The sequence below is a fragment of the Triticum dicoccoides genome, chromosome 5B, assembly GCF_002162155.2.
Source record: "Triticum dicoccoides isolate Atlit2015 ecotype Zavitan chromosome 5B, WEW_v2.0, whole genome shotgun sequence".
Classification (NCBI taxonomy): Eukaryota; Viridiplantae; Streptophyta; class Magnoliopsida; order Poales; family Poaceae; genus Triticum; species Triticum dicoccoides.
Window position 1 is genome coordinate 218,619,073 of NC_041389.1, and position 16,539 is coordinate 218,635,611.

A 16,539-nucleotide genomic window follows, 5' to 3' on the forward strand; every position below is an offset into this window, starting at 1 on the left:
CGTTTGACTCTCCCTGGTAATCGCTCTATCCAAGCTTTGAGAGTTTTGACTACAACGGTTGCCGATCACCGCCTGCTGCTGGGTAAGAACTGGTAAGAATTTGAGTTTTGCTTGACGGGTTTGTGACACCCACCACCACCACTTGTTCGTAGTCTGTAGGATCATGTTCTTATGTGTTTCTATTGCTGCTAACCATGCCAGGATCACAAGCCGACGAGATTGACTGGGAGAATTGATCGAACAAGGAGCTTCATGATAAGTTTCAGCAAATGATGACTGAACAGGTGCAAGATGTGCTGAACAATTTTGAAGAGGCCATGGAGAAGATCACTGGCCTTGAGAAGACGTTCGAAACAAAGCTCGATAACAAGTTTAATGAATTGCTCGCGCGTTTTCCACCACCACCACCCGCTGCACCTAACGCACCTCTCCAACAACAACAACAACGACTACCTCCACGTCGCGAAATAGACCTCCGCCGAGCAAGCCATGTTCCTCTTGCGTTTGGCCAAACTGTTGGTGCTGCTGTTGATACTTCTGTGGCTCCTGCTGCTGATGCGGAGGAGGATGATTATGTGGGAGATTATGAGGATGAGGTTGATCAAAATCAGCACTACGTGCAGCCACCTGTACCACCACCAGCAGGTCGACCTCAGGTATATATTCGTAATGGTAGGCCTGCACCACCACCTCAGGTACGAGATGATGTCCATATTCCTAAACTGAAATTGAATATTCCACCATTTGAGGGTAGATATGTTCCTGATATATATCTTACTTGGGAGTTAAAAACTGAACAACGATTTACATGTTTACAATATCCTGAGGAGAGACGAGTTGCTGCTGCTGTTTGTGCTTTCACTAGTTTTGCATGTGTATGGTGGTCTGAACATTGTAGATTATATCCTATTCCAACTACTTGGGCTGCTTTGAAAACTGCTATGCGTACGCGTTGGGTTCCACCATATTATCAACGTGAATTGCTTCAAAAATTGCAGCGTTTAAGACAAGGTAAAAATTCTGTAGAAGAATATTATCAGGAATTACAAACTGGCATGATTAGATGTGGTATTGTTGAGGAGAATGAAGCTATGCTTGCACATTTTCTGGGTGGATTAAATAGAGAGATTCAGACCATTCTAGACTATAAGGAGTATACTAATATCACTCGTTTATTCCATCTTGCTTGTAAAGCTGAACGTGAAGTGCAGGATCGACAAGCATTGGGGCGAACTAACTTTTCTGCAGGCCGACCTTCATCATGGACACCACGTGCATCTTCTACTTCAACTGCACCAGCACCTCCATCCGGTGCCACCTCCAGCCGTGATACAAGAAAACAGGCACAACCACCATTATCTGCCAAGAGCGCACCTGCGGGGCCTGCACAACGTTCTTCTTCTTCCATGGCATCAATAGGGCACACAAGTGATATTATTTGTCGTCGTTGTAAGGGAGGAGGTCATTATGCGAGAGAATGCAAATCTCCGCGTGTGATGATTGCTACCGTGGATGGTGGATATGAGTCTGCTAGTGACTATGATGAGGAGACTTTGGCTCTTATTACACGTGAAGAACATGGTGGAGATGATTCTGATCATGAGACACAATACATGGCTCCTGAAGACGCTGACAGGTATGAATGTTTAGTTGCTCAACGTGTTTTGAGTGTGCAGATCACACAAGCTGAGCAAAATCAGAGGCACAATTTGTTCCATACCAAGGGAGTTGTGAAGGAACGTTCTGTGCGCGTCATCATAGACGGAGGGAGCTGCAACAACTTGGCTAGCATGGAGATGGTGGAGAAGCTTTCTCTCACCACAAGACCACATCCACATCCTTACTACATCCAATGGTTCAACAACAGCGGCAAGGTTAAGGTAACACGTACTATTCGTGTGCATTTTAGTATCTCTACATATGCTGATTATGTTGATTGTGATGTGGTACCTATGCAAGCATGTTCCTTATTACTTGGTAGACCATGGCAATTTGATAAAAATTATGTACACCATGGTAGAAACAATCACTATACTCTTGTTCATAAGGATAAAAATATTACTTTGCTTCCTATGACTCCTGATTCCATTTTGAAAGATGATATTAATAGAGCTAATAAAGCAAAACAGGAGACGAATAAGAGTGAAAATCAGATTGTGGCAAAAGAATTTGAGCAACAAATGAAGCCTAATAATAAACCATCTAGTGTTGCTTCTGAAATTAAATTGAAAAGTGCATGTTTATTTGCCACCAAATCTGATATTGATGAGCTAGATTTCAGCAAATCTATTTGCTATGCTTTTGTGTGCAAAGAGGCATTATTTTCATTTGAGGACGTGCCTTCCTCTTTGCCTCCTGCTGTCACTAACATTTTGCAGGAGTTCGCTGACGTCTTTCCACAAGACGTGCCACCGGGATTACCGCCTATTCGAGGGATTGAGCATCAGATTGACTTAATTCCCGGTGCTTCACTGCCAAACCGTGCACCATACCATACCAATCCAGAGGAGACGAAGGAGATTATGCGTCAAGTACAAGAGCTTCTCGACAAAGGTTATATACGCGAATCCCTTAGTCCTTGTGCTGTTCCTATTATTCTAGTGCCGAAAAAGGATGGTACATCATGTATGTGTGTTGATTGTAGAGGCATTAATAATATTACTATTCGTTATCGTCATCCTATTCCTAGGCTAGATGATATGCTTGATGAATTGAGTGGCTCTACAATATTCTCCAAAGTTGATTTGCGTAGTGGATACCATCAAATTCGTATGAAATTGGGAGATGAATGGAAAACATCATTCAAAACTAAGTTTGGATTATATGAGTGGTTAATCATGCCTTTTGGGTTAACTAATGCACCTAGTACTTTCATGAGATTAATGAACGAAGTTTTACGTGCTTTCATTGGATGATTTGTGGTAGTTTACTTTGATGACATATTGATTTATAACAGATCTTTGGAAGAACATTTGGAACATTTACGTGCTGTTTTTATTGCTCTACGTGATGCACATTTGTTTGGTAACCTTGGGAAGTGCACCTTTTGCACCGACCGAGTATCTTTTCTTGGCTATGTTGTTACTCCACAGGGAATTGAAGTTGATAAAGCCAAGATTGAAGCTATTGAGAGTTGGCCGCAACCCAAAACGGTCACACAAGTGAGGAGTTTTCTTGGCCTCGCTGGATTCTATAGGCGTTTTGTGAGAGATTTCAGCACCATTGCTACACCTCTCAATGAGCTTACAAAGAAAGATGTGCCTTTTCTTTGGGGTACCGCACAGGAAGAAGCCTTCTCGGTATTGAAAGATAAGTTGACACATGCTCCTTTACTCCAACTTCCTGATTTTAATAAGACTTTTGAGCTTGAATGTGATGCTAGTGGAATTGGATTAGGCGGTGTGTTATTACAAGATGGCAAACCTGTTGCATACTTTTCTGAAAAATTGAGTGGGCCTAGTCTGAACTATTCTACTTATGATAAAGAATTATATGCTCTTGTTCGGACTTTAGAAACATGGCAACATTATTTATGGCCCAAAGAATTTGTTATACATTCTGATCATGAATCTTTGAAACATATTAAAAGTCAAGCTAAACTGAATCGTAGACATGCTAAATGGGTTGAATTCATTGAGACTTTTCCTTATGTCATTAAACACAAGAAGGGAAAAGAAAATGTTATTGCTGATGCATTGTCTCGCCGCTATACTATGCTTTCACAACTTGACTTCAAAAAATTTGGTTTGGAGACCATCAAAGATCAATATGTGCATGATGCTGATTTTAAAGATGTAATGCAGAATTGTAAAGAAGGAAGAATGTGGAACAAGTTCGTCGTTAACGATGGATTTGTGTTTCGTGCTAACAAGCTATGCATTCCAGCTAGCTCCATTCGTCTTTTGTTGTTGCAGGAGGCGCATGGAGGAGGATTAATGGGACACTTTGGCATGAAGAAGACGAAGGACGTACTTGCTACACATTTCTTTTGGCCAAAGATGAGACGGGATGTTGAGCGTTTTATTGCTCGATGCACTACATGTCAAAAAGCTAAGTCACGACTCAATCCTCATGGTTTATATATGCCTTTGCCTGTACCTAGTGTTCCTTGGGAGGATATGTCTATGGACTTTGTTTTAGGTTTACCTCGAACAAAGAAGGGGAGGGATAGCATATTTGTTGTCGTGGATAGATTGTCGAAAATGGCACACTTTATACCATGTCATAAAAGCGATGATGCTGTTAATGTTGCTGATTTGTTCTTTCGTGAAATTATTCGCTTGCATGGTGTGCCAAATACTATTGTTTCAGATCGTGATACTAAATTTCTTAGCCACTTTTGGAGATGTTTATGGGCTAAGTTGGGGACTAAACTGCTTTTTAGTACTACTTGTCACCCCCAAACTGATGGATAAACTGAAGTAGTCAATAGAACGTTGTCTACTATGCTTAGGGCTGTTTTGAAGAATAATAAGAAAATGTGGGAGGAATGCTTGCCTCATATTGAATTTGCTTATAATCGTTCATTGCATTCTACTACTAAGATGTGCCCTTTTGAAGTTGTGTATGGTTTCCTACCTCGTGCACCTATTGATTTGTTGCCTCTTCCATCTTCGGAGAAGGTTAATTTTGATGCTAAACAACGTGCTGAATTGATTTTAAAAATGCATGAGTTAACTAAGGAAAACATTGAGCGTATGAATGCTAAATATAAACTTGCTGGAGATAAGGGTATAAAACATGTTGTGTTTGCACCTGGAGATCTTGTTTGGTTACATTTGCGTAAGGATAGATTTCCTGATTTGCGCAAATCAAAGCTAATGCCATGTGCTGATGGTACCTTTAAGGTGTTAGAGAAAATAAATGATAATGCATATAAACTTGAGCTGCCTGCAGATTTTGGGGTTAGTCCCACTTTTAACATTGCAGATTTGAAGCCTTATTTGGGTGAGGAAGATGAGTTTCCGTCGAGGACGACTTCATTTCAAGAAGGGGAGGATGATGAGGACATCAATACCATTGTTACACCCACAGCCCCTACTGCTACATATACGGGACCAATTACTAGAGCTCGCGCACGCCAATTAAATTATCAGGTACTTTCGTTTCTTGGTAATGATTCTAATGTTCATGAGAATATGATGCTGCCTAAATTGGATACATTTGTTTTGCTTACAAATGAAGGGCCTAGCTTGGAGAAGGATGAACATTGGAGCAAGAACAAGCATGGAGATGATGCCATGCGCAAGGGGAACAAGAACGGAGTTACAAGTGATGATTTCAGGACTTTGAAGCCACCATAATGGGTGCATGAAGCCTTGGACGAAATATACAAGATACCACTTCATAAATTTCGTCCCGAGGCTATTATAGGTGCTGCGTCACCTTTTTATTGGGCCAGGCCCATGTAATTTCGAAATACATAAGTATAGGCTATTTTTAGAGTCCGTATGTGTGGGGAAACAAGAGATAGGGTTGATTTCGGACCCCTCCACCAAGGGCCACGAAATTCCCCCTCTCTTCCTCCATATATACAACCCTTAGGGCACCGTTTAGACTTTGGGTTTTGTTTAGATTAAAAGTTTGCCATAGCTGCAACTTCGCGTACTTCGTTTGTGTTCAACGACCAGACAAAGGCGTCACAGAACCCCACCTTGATCAATAAAGCTTTCATCTTATATTCGCAATATCCAGATTGCAATCTTAGTTTCTTGCTTGTTCTTCGTTTGCTCGCAGGAAACAGACCCTCGTGGTCAGGTTGATCGTGCTCCGGCGTGGTCAATAACCTCTCGGAGTTGGTTTAGCGATTGCTAAGGCGCGACGTCCTCGCACGTTCGTAGTCGGATCGTCAAAGTCGACTTCCACCAAAGCGATATCCATCATCTCATCGAAAGACGGGACACCTTTGCCTATATCAAAGAATGAGGCAGCTGATGCTTTAAGCCGGTTGGGATCCCAACGTAAGCCGGTGCCGCCCAACACCTTTCTAGATGTATTACATAACCCTTCTGTCAAGGTGCCTAATGAGGGAGACTTAGCAGTGCCAGACCCAGAGGCACAGCTGGTGACGTTTCTTCATGTTATCCCGGATTGGACGGTGCCATACTTGGCTTATATGACCCGGGGTGAATTACCGGAGGATGAGACATTGGCGAGACAAATCCTTAGGCGCTCCAAATCCATGACAATTGTTAACGGCGAGTTACATCACCTCAGCGTCACGGGGGCGTTTCAACGCTGTGTATCACCTGCAGAAGGCCAAGAAATACTCCGTGAGATCCATGAAGGAGATTGTGGCCATCATGCCGGGTCAAAGTCTCTCGTGGCCAAGGCTTTTCGTCATGGTTTCTATTGGTTGACGGCTCATGCTGATGCAGAGGACCTGGTCAGTAAATGTGATGGGTGTCAAAAGTTCTCACGACGAGCTCATGTGCCGGCTCAAGAGTTAAGGATGATCCCAATCACCTGGCCATTTGCAGTCTGGGGGCTTGACATGGTCGGACCTTTCAAAAGGTCTAAAGACAAAAAGACACATCTGCTGGTGGCAGTGGACAAATTTACCAAGTGGGTTGAGGCAGAGCCGGTCAGTAAATGTGATGCAGCCACGGCGGTTCAGTTTGTGAAAAAGGTGATCTTTCATTTCGGTTTTCCACATAGCATCATAACTGATAATGGCACTAATCTCTCTAAGGGTGCCATGGAAGAGTTCTGTCAAAGAGAACATATTCGGCTTGATGTTTCGGCTGTTGCTCATCCTCAATCCAATGGTCAAGCAGAGAGAGCTAATCAAGAGATCCTGAAAGGCATCAAACCCCGGCTCTTGGTCCCTTTACAGCGGACTCCGGGTTGTTGGGTGGAGGAGTTACCCTCCGTGTTATGGAGCATCAACACTACGCCTAACAGATCCATGTGATACACACCTTTCTTCATGGTTTATGGACCAGAGGCGGTCCCGCCAAGTGACATCCGGCACGACTCACCCCGAGTGGCGGCTTACGTTGAGGCGGACAACGAAAAGGCTCGTCAGGATGCACTTGACTTGTTGGACGAGGAGCGAGACTTGGCAATAGCCCGCTCGGCGATTTACCAGCAAGACCTGCGCCGCTATCACAGCCGCCGGGTTAGGAGCAGAACCTTTCAGGAAGGCGACTTAGTGCTCCGGCTCATCCAGGATTAGTCTGATATGCACAAGTTATCCCCACCTTGGGAAGGGCCCTTTGTGGTCAGCAAGAATCTGCACAACGGGTCATATTATCTCATCGATATTCGAGAGCACAAGGACTCATTTAAATCGGAGGAAGAGACTCGCCGGCCATGGAACATATCTCATCTCTGGCCTTACTATACTTAAGTTTCTTTTTAAGATAATTTTTATAATGTACATATTATATAAAGCAATAAAGCAGGACCTCTGTCCTTTTTTCCCATAAAGAAATGTTTCATGTTTTGTTTATCAGGTGATGGTCTCTGCCAACAGGGGACGGATCATATCTGAATCCGGCTTTCCCTTTGGTCTGACTTATGATCATATTTGAATCTAGCCTTGGTCACTTGGGGGCTTCCTATTCAAATATAGGTCGTATTTGAACCAAAGAGAACATAGCTGTCGATACCCACTTGATCGGCATATTGCCAAACCCACTTGGGGGCTTCCTGATCAAATTTGAATCATAGCTTAACCCCTTTGGGTCTGACGTGGATCGTATTCAAATCAGCGTCATTAAACAACTCTAATGATTACTTGGGGGCTTCCTGTTCAAACATAGGTCGTATTCAAACCAAAGAGAACATAGCTGTCGATACCCACTTGATCGGCATCGCCAAAGCCACTGGGGGCTATATGATCGTATCCGAATCTTAGCTTAACCCCTTTGGAATGGTTTTCTGATCGTATTCGAATCAGGAGGCTGTGAACATTTGCAAGTATGATTATTTTCACTATCATTGAAACCTTCTTGAGGAGATGGTTCTTGATCTTTCCGGTTTTATATTCGTTACTTCAGGTTCTAACAAGTGCCGGGTAAAAACTTATATGAGCCGGAGAGGTTATCAGAAAAGGGTCGTAGGTATGCTATTATGATTATGTTTTAACTAATCATGAACCGGCTTATACATATGATCTTTGATCATATCCGGGTTATCAATATTCTATAACCTGCTGGTGCAGTAAATCGTCCAGGAAGCCTTGCCTATTTTACGTGCAGGTTAAATCGGAGCAAGGTAAAATATCAAGGAAACACTTGATTAAACATACGCAAGATAAATTTCGTGCTGGCGGCTTAACAAAAGCCATGAGTACCATAAGGCATGACAGGCATTAAGGAGTTTTCTCTATCCTATTACAAGACTCCCCGAGTCTAATAAGTGAAGCATTGTTCTTTGCAAAGTTATAACCCGGCTAGCGGCTCATTCCTCCGGCTGGCTTGATGACTCCGGATTATCCTTCCCCGCCTCTCCTTCGGTTGTTTTGTCCTGGAAGGTGGACGAGGCCCAGTCAATGCCCCTCAAAGCTTCAAATTCAGCTTCATCATCTATTAAACTGGCCGGGTCCACTTCAGGGGCAAAGGTATGCTTACGCGTTGGAGGGATCAGGCTGACTTGGTCATATGGGACATTTGGGATTCTCCGGTTCTCGCTATCATAACCCGGCGAATACTTGGTGAGATCAGTATCCTCTGCATGAGATTCGCCAGGGGGCGTACGACTTTAACACAAGTAGTGAAGTCCTGTTCGCCAAAAGCAGTGCCGTCCTCCTTAAAACTTGGATATCCAAGAGAGAGGTCAGCAAGGTCAAGTTCTAGCACCCATGCTTTTGCCCGACTCAACGCAGCCACGGCTCCGGCTCTCGCGGATGCCCGCCTTAAGTCTTGAATGCGTTGAGGTAGCACCGACAGATGTCTCAACACGTCTTGCAAAAGCCGGGGAGAGGTATTTGATAAGGCCACAACGGTCAATGCACGTTGTGACCCGGAGTATAGCTGCTCCACCAAGGTATACACTGCTTTAAGCTTGACCAACATATTTTCCTTCAGATTGGTACTCCTGGGGCCTGCATATTCACCGGTATAACAAGTAAGCCGGAGGCAATTATTATGATAACTCTTGAAAGATTACAATATTTACGGGCGGCTTACCAAAGATAGCTGAGACCATTTGGGATATGTGCCGCTTTAAGTCGGACAGTTCATTTGTTGCCTCGGCAAGTGATGCCTCCGCTGTTTCAGCCCGGGTCACCAGTGAAGCCCTCTCATCAACCCAAGCCTTCTTTTCCGATTCAAAATTTTTCTTCAGCCTCTCTTGTTCAAAGACACTGAATTCAAACTTGGAATTGGCTTTCTGAGCTTCGAGTTCTTGGGTTTTCAACTAGCTCTTCAGATCAGCAATCTCCGCCTCAAATTGACTTATGGTGGCCTGCATTGACATCAGGTTATGGTAAGAATCTTGGTAAGATAACATTTAAGTCCCAAGCATTTTACAAGTAAAAATACTTGGCACTTGGGGGCTAATGTATGTTTAAAGAATTTTTAATCTATTTTACCAAGTCACACATATTAAAGTCTCAAGCACTTTACAAGTAAAGGTACTTGACACTTGGGGGCTAATGTGTAACCCAAGTTCAAAGTTTCATGCTACCTCCGGGTTAAACATATTCAATTTAAACCGGACAAAACTAATGGCAAGCAGATTATTAAGTCTACAGCATATTCATTCATAAGCAATAGACTTGGGGGCTGGTACAGTAAGTAAGATTCAGAGTAAAAGCTAGAATTTTACCTCAGATTTATGCTGTATTTGCTTCACCATGTCAATTTCCAGGTCACGACTACTGTGTACTTGGTTCAGATAGCCTGAGACTATATCACCAATACTTAGGTGAGAATAGTCAGTGAGGTCTTGTTTGGACTTCCGGCGCTGGGCAAACTCCTCCTTGGCGGTGCATTGGGCAAGGGCAGTAGGCCGGCCAGTTCAACGTATTGTCTCTTCACAATTTCAACCTTCGGGTCAACCGTCTTGGCCGGGCTAGGATTTTCTGGGTCATCCGAGTTATGAATCACGCCCTCTGCAGGCGGGTCAGAAGATGGCTCCGGAATGTCAGAAGCCAGTTCAGGCGGTGGCTGATGAGCGGAGCTATCTGGAACGGATGAGTCAAGCACCGGTTCAGTAACCACCGGGTCTTGGGACGGCTTACTCTTCTTTGCCCTCTTGCTGGGCTTTACTTGCAAGCTGTCAATCAAAGTGGAAGGACAAGTATCAAAGCATAAGTACGGATAAACTCAAAGTAAGAAATGTTATATTACCCGGGAGCCGTTTTGAAAGCCGGCATGTTCGATTGCATCGACTCATCAGAAGAAGGAGATGTATCCTGATAGTTGGAGTCAGATGAATTGAGAGGTTGGCGAATCAAACCCATCAAGGGTAAAACAAAATGTAAGTCGGAGATAACCTCGGTCTGACGCTTCCTGGTTACGTCGGGTAAGCCGGAGGAAAGCTCTGCGTCCTGGTTGGCCCGAGTCTGCCGCCGATTTTCAAGCTACTGTTGCTTCAAAAGAAATTAAGGATCTTGGTAAGCGAGAGGGTGTGAAAACCTTACTTTCCGGGTCACCCTTCAGATTCTTTGTGTTGGCAAAGGCTCTGAGTCGGAGGAAATTATAGTTACCTCTTCGCCAGCTGCTTGAGTGTTCCCAGTATCCTCCTGAAAGGGTCAAATGTCAGTAAGGTAACAGCAAAGGAGTTAAAGAAAATCAAAAAAAGATTACCTCTTCCTCATCTGAAGAAGAGTTGTCCAATTTAAGCATATCAGAGGCGCCGGGTATCTTCTTTTTAGAGGTACCCGTCCTGGCGGCTTTCCTTTCGGTCTTCTTGGCCGCCCGGGCCAGTTTTGCAGCCTCATGGTCATACTTGACCTTCCAGAAGTTGTCATCGGCCTGTGGGAAAGACAAAGAATCATAAGTACCAGAAGGTAACATATTAAAGAGTATTTGTGAAGACCAGTAACTTACTGCAGGAGCCGGATTCTTCTTGCAGAAGGGAAGTAAACTGAAAGTATTACTGGTTACAGTGCCGTCCTTCAACAGCGATTGGACTGTAGCATCTACCACATCATCTGGTAAGTCCTCAGGGCTGTGACGCATTGAGTCGTCCTTTTCGCCTGTGTAAGTACACATTAAGCCGGAGCGGCGGCTTAATGGTAGTATCCGCCAGGTGACCCAGACCCGGACCAAATCAATGCCAGTTAACCCGTTGCCTAAAAGGGCTTTGATCTTTTTGATAGTGGGGTTAAGAGGCAGGCGCTCAACAGCGGTTAGCTTGTCAGCCAGATGATGATTGGACTCAAGACGCAGGGCACAAAAGCCGGGCAGAGGCTTCTTGTTGGCTGGAGAGGTGTCTTGACAGTAGAACCACGTCTGGTTCCAATATTTGGGGTGACTCGACAGCTCAGCGTAAGGGAAAAGGCAATCTCTCCGCCGCTGGATTGAAATGCCGCCAAGCTCAAGACTAGGCCCGTTGGCGCGTTCATTCTGTCGGTTCAACTAGAAAAGCTCTCTGAACAGCAGCAGACTTGGTTCTTCTCCTAAGTATGCCTCGCAGAAGACTTGGAAATTACACAGATTGGACACGGAATTGGGTCCAATGTCTTGAGGCCTCAGGTCAAAGAAATCCAGGACTTCCCTGAAGAATTTTGAGCCGAGAGGGGCAAATCCCCGGGTCATATGGTCTGTGAATACTACTACCTCCCCGTCTTTGGGTTGAGGTATCTCCTCAGACGGGTGAGGGGCACGATAGGACATGACCTCCTTTTTTGGCAGATGGCCAGACGTTACAAGCTCGGCAAGTTTGCTCTTGGTTACTGTGGATGGAACCCAGTTGCAAGTCACAGGGGCCTTGGCCGCCTTAGGAGCCATAACGACAGTGGCTTACGACAAAGTAAGAAAGTTCCGGTTCAAATTTAACCCGGGAGAAATATTCAAATTTATTCAAAATGGCGGCTTAAGCAAGGGGCCTAATGATATAAGGGTGACTGTGCGGTAAAAGTTTAAGCCGCTATCAGGATCCACAATCATTCAAGGATTTATAAACCGGACACCTAGACAGAGTAAGTTCTCCAGAAGAAGCTTTCCGGGTGATAGAAACAAGTTTCACGGATAACAACTCTCATTATGGATCAAACTATTGTCCTAAAAGAGAAAATTTCTAGACCTAAAAACAGGGCAGAGAAGTTCATGCATTCAAAGGAGGTTTCCAAACAAGAAAAATGAGATCTATTTATATACAAGATCGACGCAAACAACTACCGCAGCAGTTCTGCACTGGTTTTATGATCTAAACAGGCAGTGGAAGTGCGGACTAACAAGGGTTTGCATCGGGCGGTGATGAACTCGACGAACTTGGTAGAGCGTCAAGATAGATCTAAGAAAAGGGAAGAAAGGGACTCACGGATGAAGATGAACCGCGGAGGCTCGCCGTCGATCTCTGGTCAAAGGTTAGGTTGATGCAGCGGCCTGAGTCGACAAAGACGAGGGGGTCGAGGGTAACGGCGGCGGAGCTTGAGCGGCAGAGAGGAGAGGAAGAAGACGACTGAAAGGGTAAAAAGGAAAGGACCCAGGTCGTGGCTATTTATAGGGAGAAGATGACTGAGACGGCGCGAGAAACGAGGAGATAACAATTATTATCCAGCGGCCCTGACGCCTCGATTTTCGGAACAGTCAGTAAAGAAGAGATCCGTTGAAGGATTCGGTGGAATAAAAAATGAGTTAAAGGAAGGATGACGTCACGCCGGGTTAAGACGGATCCAGAAGATGACGTCATGGTGGGTTAACAAAAACCCTCTGTATAGTCAGAAGACTGAAGATTTAATTATTTACAAATATTTTTTTTAGATTGACATGAACAGGTTCAAATCAATCTGGGGCCTAATGTTGGGGATATGACTATTTGTGTAAGCCGCCCAGGAGGGGCCGGGTTACACAAATAGTACTCATCAGAGGAAGCCCAAGACCAAGCATGAAGATGGAGGTTCAATAAGGAGCTTAAGGCCCACGGGCGGCTTAAAGCCCATTGTAGTAAACTGCCATGATGGCATGACTTGTAACGTAAGGTAGATTTAACTGGTCACGGAGGCGGACTCTGTTTATAAGCCGACCGGGACTCTGTAAGCCGGTGGGCGTCAACCCGTGTATATAAGGGGACGACCTACTGGCGTCTTAGGGCAAGAAACAACTCATCGAGAACCGGGCATAGCGTGTCTCGCTCCCTGGTTATCGAAACATCAATACCAACCCAACTAGACGTAGACCTTACCTTCACCGTAAGGGGCCGAACTAGTATAAACTCCCTCGTGTCCCTTGTCCCGATTTAACCCCTTCGAGCTTCCTAGTTGCGATGGCTCCACAACTAAGTCCTTTCACAAGGACATCTGACGTGACTATTCCACGACATAGGGTATTCAACCCAAATTTATTTATTCGACACAAGGGGAGCCAAAGAATGTTCTCAAGTATTAGCAGCCGAGTTGTCAATTCAACCACACTTGAAAGACTTAATATCTGTAGCAAAGTATTTAGTAGCAAAGTAGTATGGCAGTAATGGTAAAGGTAGCAAATGTAACAGTAGCAGTTTTGTAGCAATTGTAACAGTGGCAATGGCAAAGTAACATAGCAAAGATCAATATGTGAAAAGATCATAGGCAATGGATCAATGATGGATAATTATGTTAGATGGCATTCATCATGAAACAGTTATAATCTAGGGTGATGCAGAACTAGCTCCAATTCATCAATATAATGTAGGCATGTATTCCGAATATAGTCATACGTGCTTATGGAAAAGAACTTGCATGACATCTTTTGTCCTACCCTCCCGTGGCAGCGGGGTCCTAATGTAAACTAAGGGATATAAAGGCCTCCTTTTAATAGAGAACTGGAACAAAGAATTAACACTTAGTACATGAACTCCTCAAACTACGGTAATCACCAGAAAGAATCCCAATTATTGTCACCTTGGGGTATGCAGATCATAGCTCGTAATAGGTGTCTACAACTTGCAAGATCGGATCAAGAATACAAATATATTATTGAAAACATAAAGGGTTTAGATCTGAATTCATGGCAATCGGGCCCTAGTGACAAGCATTAAGCATAACAAAGTCATAGCAACATCAATCTCATAACATAGTGGATACCAGGGATCAAACCCTAACAAAACTAACTCGATTACATGATAAATCTCATCCAACCCATCACCGTCCAGCAAGCCTACAATGGAATTACTCACGCACGGTAGTGAGTGAGGGAGTCCTGGATTAGGGGGTGTCCGGACAGCCGGACTATCATCGTCAGCCGGACTCCAAGACTATGAAGATACAAGATTGAAGACTTCGTCCCGTGTCCGGATGGGACTTTCCTTGGCGTGGAAGGCAAGCTTGGCGATACGGATATGTAGATCTCCTACCATTGTAACCGACTCTGTGTAACCCTAGCCCTCTCCGGTATCTATATAAACCGGAGGGTTTTAGTCCGTAGGACGAACAACCATTACAACAATCATACCATAGGCTAGCTTCTAGGGTTTAGCCTCCTTGATCTCGTGGTAGATCCACTCTTGCACTACCCATATCATCAATACCAATCAAGCAGGAGTAGGGTTTTACCTCCATCGAGAGGGCCCGAACCTGGGTAAAAACATCATGTCCCTTGTCTCCTGTTACCATCCGCCTAGACGCACAGTTCGGGACCCCCTACCCGAGATCCGCCGGTTTTGACACCGACATTGGTGCTTTCATTGAGAGTTCCTCTGTGTCGTCACCGATAGGCTTGATGGCTTCTTCAATCAACAACAACGCGGTCCTGGGTGAGACTTTTCTCCCCGGACAGATCTTCGTATTCGGCAGCTTCGCGCTGCGGGCCAACTCACTTGGCCATCTGGAGCAGATCGGAAGCTACGCCCCTGGCCATCAGGTCAGATTTGGAAGCCTAAACTTCACGGCGGATATCCGCGGAGACTTGATCTTCGATGGATCCGAGCCGCAGCCGAGCATGCCGCACTGTCACAATGGGCATGATCTAACTCTGCCGCCGGACAGTACCCTGGAGGCCGCACACGAATCCGCTCCGACCCATAGTCCGGAGCCGATTGCGCAGATCGAGGATGGGTGGCTGGACACCACCTCGGGAGCTGCAACTTCCACGGCGATGGAGCCAAACACTGACCTCGTCCCTTATAAAGCTCGTGACTCCGAGGTACCGGACTCCCTGCCGGACTCCGAACCTCCTGCGCCTCTGCCAATCGAATCCGATTGGGCGCCGATCATGGAATTCACCGCTGCGGACATCTTTCATCACTCACCCTTTGGCGACATCCTAAATTCGCTAAAGCATCTCTCGCTATCCGAAGAGCCCTGGCCGGACTACGGCCAGGATGGTTGGGATGCGGACGACGAAGAAATTCAAAGCCCACCCACCACCCACTTTGTAGCCACTGTCGACGATCTAACCGACATGCTAGACTACGACTCCGAAGACATCGACAGTATGGACGACGATGCCGGAGACGATCAAGAACCAGCGCTCACTAAGCACTGGAAGGCCACCCCAACGCATGACGTATATATGGTGGACACCCGAAAAGGAAGTGATAATGAGGAACAACGGGGCGCGGCAAAGGATAATCCCGCCGATAAACAACCAAAACGGCGACGCAGACGCCGCCCTAAGTCCCGCCTCGACATAAACAGCATTCCTAATGACCCAGCAATAGAGCAGGGCAAACCAGTGGACGACGAACATGCAATCAAGCAACCGTCCGAACAGGACGAACCGGACAATCAATCCATGCCCGGCGAAACCAACAGTCCGGACGACCTCACGCCGGACACACCACCGGAGCATAAGAACCTTCACAAAAGACTCGTCGCCACTGCAAGAAGTCTAAAGAAGAAAAAACGGAAGCTCAAAACAGCGGAAGACATACTCAGAATGAGGTGGAGCAAAGTACTCAAGACCGCAGACAAATATGGCAATGGCCACCAAACAAAGAGCTACCCGAAGCGCAAGCTGCTGCCAGAATTTTTGATGAGGAAGCCATAGAGACCCACAGTCAAAGAACAAAGAGGCCGCCTGGCCGGATAGACGGCCAGATGACAGGCCAAAAGCGACAATCGGCGCCGCACACAAGCCAACTCATGATCCTGGGAAAACAGATGGCCCAGCCAGGTCCATTTACGGGCCAAAAAAGAGGGCCCCAGGAAGCGACACAACACGCCAAGTGTTCGAAGACAGCGGCACACCCAAATACAGGGGCGCCGCACACCCACTATGTTTCACCGATGAGGTGCTGGATCATGAATTTCCAGCAGGGTTCAAACCCATAAACATAGAGGCATACGACGGAACAACAGACCCTGGAGTCTGGATAGAAGATTACATACTACACATACACGTGGCTAGAGGAGATGATCTCCATGCCATGAAATACCTACCCCTCAAACTCAAAGGGCCAGCTCGGCATTGGCTCAAAAGCCTCCCAGAAGACACTATTGGAAGT